Source organism: Lactuca sativa, chromosome 5, assembly GCF_002870075.4.
Source record: "Lactuca sativa cultivar Salinas chromosome 5, Lsat_Salinas_v11, whole genome shotgun sequence".
Lineage (NCBI taxonomy): Eukaryota > Viridiplantae > Streptophyta > Magnoliopsida > Asterales > Asteraceae > Lactuca > Lactuca sativa.
In genome coordinates this window covers 236,777,945-236,788,780 of record NC_056627.2, presented here as the reverse complement: position 1 = coordinate 236,788,780, position 10,836 = coordinate 236,777,945, and positions in this window count along the sequence as shown.

Here is a 10,836-nt window from a genome sequence, read left to right as displayed (position 1 = left end):
ATTCCGACCCTAGTGATCATATCAAATCGAGTCCGGCTAAGATACATATATTACATGGTTTAGAGAACCAAGTTCGATGTAGCATCTGAATTAAGCCAGAAGATTGAAGTGAAAGATAATCGAAGTGATCAATTGAAGTATCACGATTGTTGTTAAAGTGAGAAGCTTGTAGCTAGAAGTGATACATGATAGAATGTGATCATATCACTTTAGAACATGAAGGAAGGTATCCTTCATTCTGGAATTTTACTCTAAAATACCAGAGTATGAGCGTTGCATCCTACGATGATAGATCATTAGAATATGACCCATCAGTCTATCCTGATAATTGAAGTAAAGAACTTATCTTATGTTAAGTCTGTTTACAATGGAGCAGGAGTCTCCAATAAGGACCGACTTGGTAACTCAAAGGTTATGATTGAAAGGCTAACATAGGATAAAGAGCGGGTGCAAGATTGAACATTGCCAGCAGTCAAGAAGTCCAAGAGTTAGAAAGTCGTTAGAAAAGACATAAGAGTTACGACTATTACCTAGGATGAAAAGATAACATATGGAGTCATTATACAGGCCCTGTTTTGTTGATGATTCCGGGACGTAATTATCCTAAGGGGGAGATATTTATAACGGCCGCAGATTCAAGGTAGTCAATTAAAAGAAAATAAGCGTCAAAAAATGACTTTTTGATAGAAGATTATTTATAATAAATAATCTTAACTAAGTTATAGTATATGTGAAAAGGGTCTCATACATATAAAGAACTTTGAAATCCGAGTTATAACAAAGAAGTTATGACCCGTCAAAGTTTTTCAGCTAAATCGACACGACACCACGTAACATAAAAAGTGAATTTTTGATAAATTACTTTTTAACCTTAGGGATATAAACAAAAGTCGTAGTATATGTTAAACCTAGAACATTGAAAAAAGAATGTCCAAATCTTACTTCGTATGAGGAGTTATGATTTTTCTAAGATTTAGCATATGAGTGCAAAGCTCGGAAATCGAATTTTAGATCGATCGATTTTTAGTCGACGCAATCTGAATGAGAATAGAAGATCTCATTAATAGAGCTCAATGATATAAAGACAGAAGAAAACGGACATCGGAAGACAAAGTTATGAATTTTTAACGAACTTTACCTGCCTAATCCTATTAAATTATAACTTTAAAAATAAATTCAAAATTACCCGACGGGGTCTTAATGAAAGCTGTAGATCCCATTGTACCTACTCGTGGATATAAACAACGTCAAAATCCTGACGTTAATCAATTTTTGAAGATAATTAATTTTTGGAGTAATTTACGAGTGACACGTGGCACAATCCTAACCACTGCTTCTTCCCCACGCCTTGCTATCAAATGTTGACACCTGGTACACCAACACGACGTGTTGGCCATTTTCCAGCCTATAAATAGAGGTAATTCACCTAATTTTCTCACACTTTTCCCATTGTTTCTCTCTCAATACTCTCAAACTGTCCCTGCCATTCCCTAGCAATTCCCAAGTGTTAGAGGCGAGTCCCAAGCGCCAGAAGGCTCCATGAAGAAGAGCTTTCGGCTCGGAAGTTCTGCACGCGTAGAGCCCGGTTCTGCTAAACTCCATTGTAAGTGAGTTATGCTTACCCTAATTTAAGTATAACTTATATTTAAGTTCATTATAGTTATTATGAACATATAAGTAATATATGTGCTAAGTATAAATTATAAAAAAATGTTATAATAATTCCTTTTAACTGCTCGCGGTTCAGGGAATCTGGTTTGAAGGGCTGCATAGAGTTGTTGGATTTCAGAACAGCTTAAATGCCAAAATGGTCATTCCCTCTTATGTTTCATGTCTGCCCCTGTCTGTACATAATGGTTGAAAAGTATTGTTTAACACTTATATAATACAAGAAAAACAATATTACTTAGACTACTAATTAGTGGCAATGAGTGTTAGACTAAGATCAAGTGATAATAATACTAGGTTTCGTCGAAGGAAAATAAGATTGTTAGAAGTGAAGCGTTGTCCTAGTTTGGAGTCATCACTTTAACAAGTGAGAGCATAGTTACTTTCATCTTACATATAGATATGAAGTATTTAATATAAATTACGTGCTATGTGTGCATATTATATGTGTTCTTCATATCTATGTTGGATGAACAAAATATACATGTTTTATTCGATGTAAACTGTATATGTATTTTATACCTGTAATTATGATGGCTAAAGATGGGTAGATGAAAGATGAGATGAGTGATAAGAGATGATATAGATGATGAGATGTGAAAGATGATAAGAAGCCTTGACCCAAGCGATGGCCTGGTCATCTTGCATAGTATAGATGATGACCACAGAATATTCTAGATAGTCAAGTGGAACGTTAGCCGGCTGACAACATGTAGGTGTTGTGAATGATGTGTTCACCAGATGTACTCTGAAAACCCTGGCAGCTATAAACTTAATGCCTTATAAATAAACGTTGGCAACTATGCATTTAGTTCCCTATAGATGAACATTGGCAGCTATGAACTTAGTGCATAACAGTTAACACCGACAACTATGGACTTAGTGACTGTTATATAAACCCTGGTAGCGATGAACTTCGTGTGTATTCCTTAGGACCATCCTTAGGAATAAATATTGAGGAATAGATTATTCTTAGGGAAGATACTTAAGAATAAAGAAGATAATGGGGATGGGTAATTGGGTTAATTGTTAAGTGATGAAACATAATAAATTTATTATTGTGGGTTGAAAACCCTATGTAGTCACCAAGTTTCCCAACCTGACCCACTCAATTCATTTGTTTCACGTGTATCAATATGAAGATACATTAAACCTAGAGATTAAAGGAGATGTAAACATTAGTGTAAATGAATGTAAGATCTGTTTATGCTTATGTTTCTGTATTGACAATGACATCCCAAACTTTTAATATAAACAAAATGCATATTTTCAGAAATGCTTTTATAATATTATTATCATGTTTTTCTGGGAACAAATTTCGCAATATCATTCTTTAAAATGAATGCTCTGATTTTTAAATAAGCATAAATAAACTTTTTAAAATGATCGTGAATTTTTGAGATGTCATAAGTGCTCTTTGAAATACATAGATATATCGAAGGTGCATAAACTTCTATATAGATTACAAACTAACTCTTCATTACAAACAATAACAGTTTGACATTAGACATTAAGACTTCTACATCTAATATATCCATAGCAATTTGTACTCTACATTCTCCCCCTTTCTGAAGAATACTACAGTCTTCAAATAGTAGGCAATGTCTTCACAACTTCTATGAGCATCTTTCGAATTTGTAAGTACCAACATATCACTTTTCTTATTTCCTTCCTATCTCCATTTGTATTCTTCATACACTTTGCTATTATGAGCAAGCTATTTGTGAAGTTCGCAGCCAAATACATATCTTTTAGGTCAATGTAAAAGAAATGTTTCATTTGAACACCCTTCACCCTTTTCCCTTGAAACACAACACCAAATGGTTTCAACATAATCTCTCCATCATCCTTGCTTCGTATAAAAAGACTAACTTACCATGTTTTTTTCCTTTTCTTTTTCGTTTAACGATTTATTATTATTATTATTATATAAGAATTTTATTTGTTCATTATTTTAATAGAATTTATATAGATTTCTTATAATTTTTTTATTTTTTTGAATTAACTATCTCAATTATATATATATATATATATATATATATATATATATATATATATATATATATATATATATATATATATATATATATATATATATGTCATATTATTATTTATTCTATGCTTTATTTAGTTATCTTTGTTTTTTCGGTTTAAAATCTTTTAGTTACTCAATCCAAAATTATAGTCCATCTTTCTTTTTTGGTTTGTCCCAAAATCATAGTTCACTTTTAAAAATAAATACTATTTTTAAAAAAATACCCCTCATTATTACTTAATCAACTAAGCATTTAATGACATATTAAATGCAAAGTAAGGACAAAACTGTCGTTTTATTGTATAAAGTTAGTGGTAATTAATGCTTTCTTATTTTGTATGTTTTTTTTTATTTCTGGACAATAATTTTGGGAAAGAGGGAGTAATATTGTTGACGTCTTATTTAAATATACAATTGAATATATATATATATATATATATATATATATATATATATATATATATATATATATATATATATATACATTTTGTTCGTTCACATTATATAATGCTTTTTTTAATATTTTGCTCGAATAAACAAATTTAAATAGAACCCCAGATAACTATCAAAAATCAAATATAATTATTTAATGTTCTTTTTTATGTGTTTTCCGTTTACATCATTCGTTTATGTGTTTTATTTTTTTTTATTTAGCTTTAAGAGGTTTATTATTACTTTTTAAACGAATAATCTTAAATATTAGGATAAACAACTATCATTTTTATTGTTTATCATAATATTTAAGATTATTCGTTTACAAAGTAACAATAAAACCTCTTAAAGTTGAATAAAAAAAAGTAGAACATGTAAACGAATGATATAAATGAAAAACACGTAAAAAAACAACATTAAGTAATTATATTTCATGCTTGATAGTTAGCAGGAGTTCTATTTTAGCTTGTTTATTCGACAAAAACATAAAAAAACATTATATACTGTGAATAAACAAAACGTGTGTGTGTGTGTATATATATATATATATATATATATATATATATATATATATATATATATATATATATATATATATATATATATATATATATATATATGAGTAAATTACAAGAATGGTCCCTGTGGTTTAGGGTAATTTACGCGTTTGGTCTCTAACTTATTTTTTTAACTCGGAATGTCCCTACTGTTTGTGTTTGTTACGCGTTTGGTCCATGTCTTACCTAAAAAAAACTATTTTTCCCTTGATTTTTTAATTTATTTAAATAAACACACCTCCAATCCCACCTCCCTCACGTTTCCTTACTTAACCCACCATATTTTCCTATTTAAGTAATATTATTTTTAAGTAAGATAGGGACCAAACGCGCAAATTATCCCAAACCATAGGGACCATTCGTGTAATTTACTCTCTCTCTCTCTCTCTCTATATATATATATATATATATATATATATATATATATATATATATATATATAGAGAGAGAGAGAGAGAGCTAGGTTCAAATATAGATTGACATCTATTGTGCGGACGAGTTGACAGTGCTATTTTGTGAGAATAACAAAGAAAACATGTAGTTTAATAATATAAATACGGTAAATCTTATATAACTATTGTCATTCTCACACATTCTCACTAACTAAATCGACTATAAGGTTAATATAGACTTTTTATTATTATTCTCATTCTGTCAGAATGTTTATTGAGTCGTATTCTGTAAGAATAAAAATGAGGGAAAAACGATGTGTAGGAACAAATATGAATAAGAATTAGTGAGAATACATGAAAATGATGATAGTTGTATAAGATTGAAAGTAGTCAAATTACTAAACAAAATGTTCTCTTAGTAATTTTCATAAAATAGCACTCTCCACACGTCCGTACAATAGTTGTACATCCACATTATAGCCTAGCCATATATATATATATATATATATATATATATATATATATATATATATATATATATATATATATATATACAAATTCTATTAAAATAAAGAACAAATAAAATTGCTATATAATAATAATAATAATAATAATAATAATAATAATAATAATAATAATAATAATAATAAAATTGTTAAAAAAAAGGAAAAGAAAAAGGAAGGGTAAGTTAGTATTTTTATATGGAGCAATGACCAAAACTACAATATTCATAAACCGTAGGGATGCAACCTATCAATTTTAAAACTTAGGGACCGAAACTGCAAATCTGACCAAAGCACCTGGACCTTTTCTGTAATTTACTCCATAATATATGTATCTATAACTTTCTTATCTTCAAGAGTATTAACAAGATGTGCTAAGGTGATAAGATCATTCAAATTCTTCTGAAGGAAATCTGTAGTAGTAAAATCACACACACTATTATCATATTTGGTGACCTTGTATCAATAATTCTGGAGAAGATTCTCAAACACTACATCCTTCTATATTGTGATAAGCCTAGCAATTTTCTTTAAGGACCAAAGTTCTTCCTCTTTCTTTCCAAGAACTACATGAAACTTTATTTTGACATTTTTTAAAGCTTCATCATCTTGAAAGTTGTTAGGCAGCTTGAATTTACCAAAGGTAAGCATCGAAGTATTGAAAGGAAAGTTAAGATGTCGCATTCGCAAATTCTCAATAGCAAAACCTTCTTTTGGCATTTTCTTAAATGCATAAACTTCTCCAAATGCTACTGTTTCTATTGTTTCATAGTTCTAGGTTTTGTTCACATCACTTTCATTCAAACCTAGTAGATCCTTTTCTCTTTGTCTCATGAATAACTTGTGACAACCCAAGTTGTCCCGTTACATTTCCCCGTTACCATTAACGGAATATTCCACTGTATAAAAGTTCCGTTAAATAGAGGGCGTCAATTTAATAAACATTCCATTTGGTTACATTTAACATGCCGTTAAGTCGTGATAAAAAGGAAATAAAAACGCAGGACACACATTTCCATTTATTTGGAAAATGTTAAGATTTATTATTACGACCACTAAATCGGGTGCGACCAAAAGCCGCGTTTGACGGCAGTATCGGGTAAAATTCCACTAAGCCCCGACTATGAACCCTATATAAGGGTGAGTGGAGTCCATTGAAGACTTTTTACACTCTTTCTCTATACTCTCTCTCTAGAATCGTTTTCGCCCCGAATCCGCAACCAAACGCTTCCAAATTGTAAGTCCGCTTACCCTAGCTTGTTCTAAACATTACTAGCTATAGTTATAGCCCAAAAACCATTCAAGAAGGCATGGGATAAGGAGTTTACGGCCCAGGAACACTCTAGGGCCGTAAACCCCTAAAATGGTGCCAAACATGCCTTTAAACTTGCCCTTAAGCTTGGAAACTAATTGGGGATCTAGCCTAGGAGTGTTTAAACATCAAAACACAATGATTTAGGGCATAAATGAGAGTTTACGGCCCAAGCACACGCTTAGGCCGTAAACCCCTCTAAACCATGTCAAAATGCCCCAAAAACACTCCCAAACCACACTAGGGCTTAACACAAAATTTAGGGACTTAGTAATTGGGGTTTTGATCACTTAAAAACATCAAACTAAAGGAGAAAAAGGAGTTTACGGCCCAGGTCTATACCAAGGCCGTAAACTCCCCAAACCAAGCCAAAATGTTGGTTCTTGTCCCCCAAATGACCTTAGACATTTACCATAAAATACTAGGAAGGATTTAAGGGGTTAAACACATGAATTGGAGGGGTAAAAAGGAGTTTACGGCCCAAGGTAGTGTCTAGGCCGTAAACTCCCCAAAACACATCCAAATGTTAGATTTAATCCCCCAAAATAGCATCACACTTCATTAGAAATTGCTAGAAAGGTAATAGAGGCTTGAAACTTCACAAAACACTAAGGGTGAGAGTTTACGGCCGTAAACTCCCTCAGGAGTGTCCCTAGGCCGTAAACTCCAAGTTATTGCCCTTAGAAGCCTCAAACCCACTCATGCCTTTTGGGAAAAGTACTTAGAATAATTCAATGAGCAAGTAGGAGCCTTAAAACACCTTAGAACACATCACCATGAGTTTACGGCCATAAACTCATGGTGAGATGTCCGTGGGCCGTAAACTATGTGATAGGGGTTTACTCTCGGATAGCAAGCTCCATTCCTTAGCCATACACACCCTAAAACGTTACCCGGGACACCCAAACACTTAGCCAAAGTGTTTTCCGCTCCTATGAGCGCGTATATGTGTTTAATTAGTATTATATATATGCTAATTGTATGTGAATGTATGTTACCATATGTTAAATAGGTCATTGTGTGTGTTCAAGTCCTTGCGTGACACCGAACGCCCAAACGGCACCTTCGTCGGACCTACTTACGCCAGGTGAGTTCATACCCCTGAATGAACCTTTTAAATGTTTTTATACATTTTATAGGGGGAATAGAAGTTAAACATGCCAGTTATCATATCAATCACATGTGATTGATAACCTGCATGAACAAGATTTTACGATACTGTACACTGTCTTACTGAGTAGGACACTATAATGGTTTTCTAAAAGATTTTCATTTAATTCAAAACTCTTACTTGTACTGTTTTATCTAAATTCACTTTAAACTGGTTTATGAAGGATTTCCAAAGGCTTTCAAACATGTTTTTACAAAAGAATACAAATTGTGATTTTCCCGAGTATAAAGGTTTTTCATCAAAGATTCCCTTTTCGACGTATACTTTACTTGTTAACTACTGCTGCTTCGCTTATACTTATTTTATACTCCTACTCTATAACGCTTTCACTTATACCTGAAGTCACTTATACCTGATGACGCTTATACTTATTCACACTCTTACTTAGTGATACGATTCTACTTCGCTTATACTTGAGATCGACTCTACTTCACTTATACTCGATACGCTCTTACTTCACTTGTTGTCGTCTCTACTTCGCGATACGCTTATACTTATTCGACAGTTATACTTCACTTGCGACCACTCCTACTTCACTTGTTAGACACACCTACTTCACTTGTTAGACACTCCTACTTCACAAGAATCACTTCTACTTAATACACACTCAAGCGTAGTTAGATGTATGTCGGTGCTTGTATAGAGGCATATAAATAATGATTGAAGGACTTAGGAAGGCTTGTCCGCCCTATTTCCTTTTCTTCGTTGAGATGTGGTCTGGTGGGATCGGATGTCCATCCGAAGGTCATTTGATTTATTAGTTATATACTATGTATACAAGCTTAGGCATACGGGTTACTTCAGTCAATTCAGTTAAGAGTCTCTACCTCTAGTCTACACTTACATTAGAAACCCACTATTGAGAAGTCTCTACCTCTAGTTCAACACTTTCATTAGAAACCCACTGTTTCGGATGCATCTTCAGGACAGGGCCTTCTCCATCGTCTAGTTGGTAACCAGAGTCTCCTGTAGGGAGAGCGGACATTGTGTGTATAGATCTATACAGGATTGACAACCCCGCACCCAGACTACTAGCTACAGTCCCGGCCTACCAAGCCAACGGGTGACAAATGTCACATTTTAGACGCTTGTAGGGCATTTGGTACTCTAGTCAGTATGGTTACGAGTATCCCGGGTTACCTTATAATTCATTGGCTTTAAGGTAACGGTATTTCGCCAGCTATTTACACTGTATGCTGGTAACTCATTTTCAGATTCACACTGTTTTGACCTTACAAGACGTATCTTTCATTTGATGCTGTCTGGGGTCTGTCTCCACTGTATTCACAGAATCCACTGTATTCACAAAATCCACTGTATTCACTGTGTTCACTGTGTTCATTGTTTTAGACCTCGCTAGACGTATCTTTCATTTGATATTGTCTGCAGTCTGTATTCACTGTTTTAGACCTTACTAGTTGTACCTTTCATTTGGTACCTTCTGGGGTCTGTGTCTCCACTTGTTAGACTGAACCAGGCATGTCGTTTGTTTGATACTTTCCTGGAGTCTATGGTTCCTTGCCTTCGTCAGCAGTCCTCACTGCTGAGGCATATGATATTCCCTGATGTTGTTTGCTTTCCTTAATAATCAAATTCTTTATTTTGATAATGATAGCAACTTAGGGAAAACTACTTTTTACCACACAACACTGACCAACCTTGGTAGAAGGTTGCTTTATTAAAAGAAAATATAGGATTTTCTGGAAAGAACTCTAATACACAGTAAACACTTAAACTATTACTTTATTAAGTTATTTGAATGAAACATCACTAAATGCTTATGAACTCACCAGCATTTGTAAAAATGTTGATACTCGCTTTTCAAATAACTTGTAATCTCAGGTTAGCATTAGACAGGTACACCTCGGAGCTGTTGATGAAGATAGCTTAGTGCCTCACTGTACTTATATATATCCGTCTGTATTACTTGTATTACTTTGGTGTATTGTAATGTGACCATGTAAAACTATTACTATTAATGCAATGTTTTGTTGTACTTTGATTACTATAATGCATGTGTTGTGATACTTGACATGACGTCATCCACCCAAGAAGGTTTTCGCCGTTCCGGTTTTGGGGTGTGACAGATTGGTATCAGAGCATTGTTTATGGTGAGCTAAGTATATCAATTCGTAAAAGATATACAACCTATAAACACAAAGGGATAAAACACTCTGACCAAGAATTATACGTTAAAATATAACCATATTTTACAAAAGTATAATAACATCCAGAATCTAAACACTTGAACACAAGTATCACAAGAAGAACAAGAATAAAAGTCTTCGGATGTTGAACATTTCCGTCAAACCTGGGCGGTTATGTAATCGTAAGCTGGAATAAATGTAACCTGATCAACTACATTTATTCGAGATGCGATGAACGTGTGCTCGGGAGTGATAGTGGTGTGCACCGGGTCTGAAACTTACCAACTAGGAATGCTAGAGCCAAACATAAAGTTAAAATACTATAGGAGTATTTTAGAACACTAAAAGATCCACACTAATCCCAGAATGAAACTCACAAGACAAGAATCAAACAAGATTTAAAATACCATAGGGGTATTTTAGAATCCATAAACAACCTTGCGTGAATAACTAAAAAGATCCTTATTGATATACCTACAACTATAGAGGGTGTACTCCCAAGGTTATATATAATAAGGATCCCATAGGCTAAGAATGTGTGGTTTCGCTCTATTTCCTTTTCCTCGTTGGGATGTGGTTCTAGAGTAGTATCACATATTCGAAGGCCTATCGGATCTAA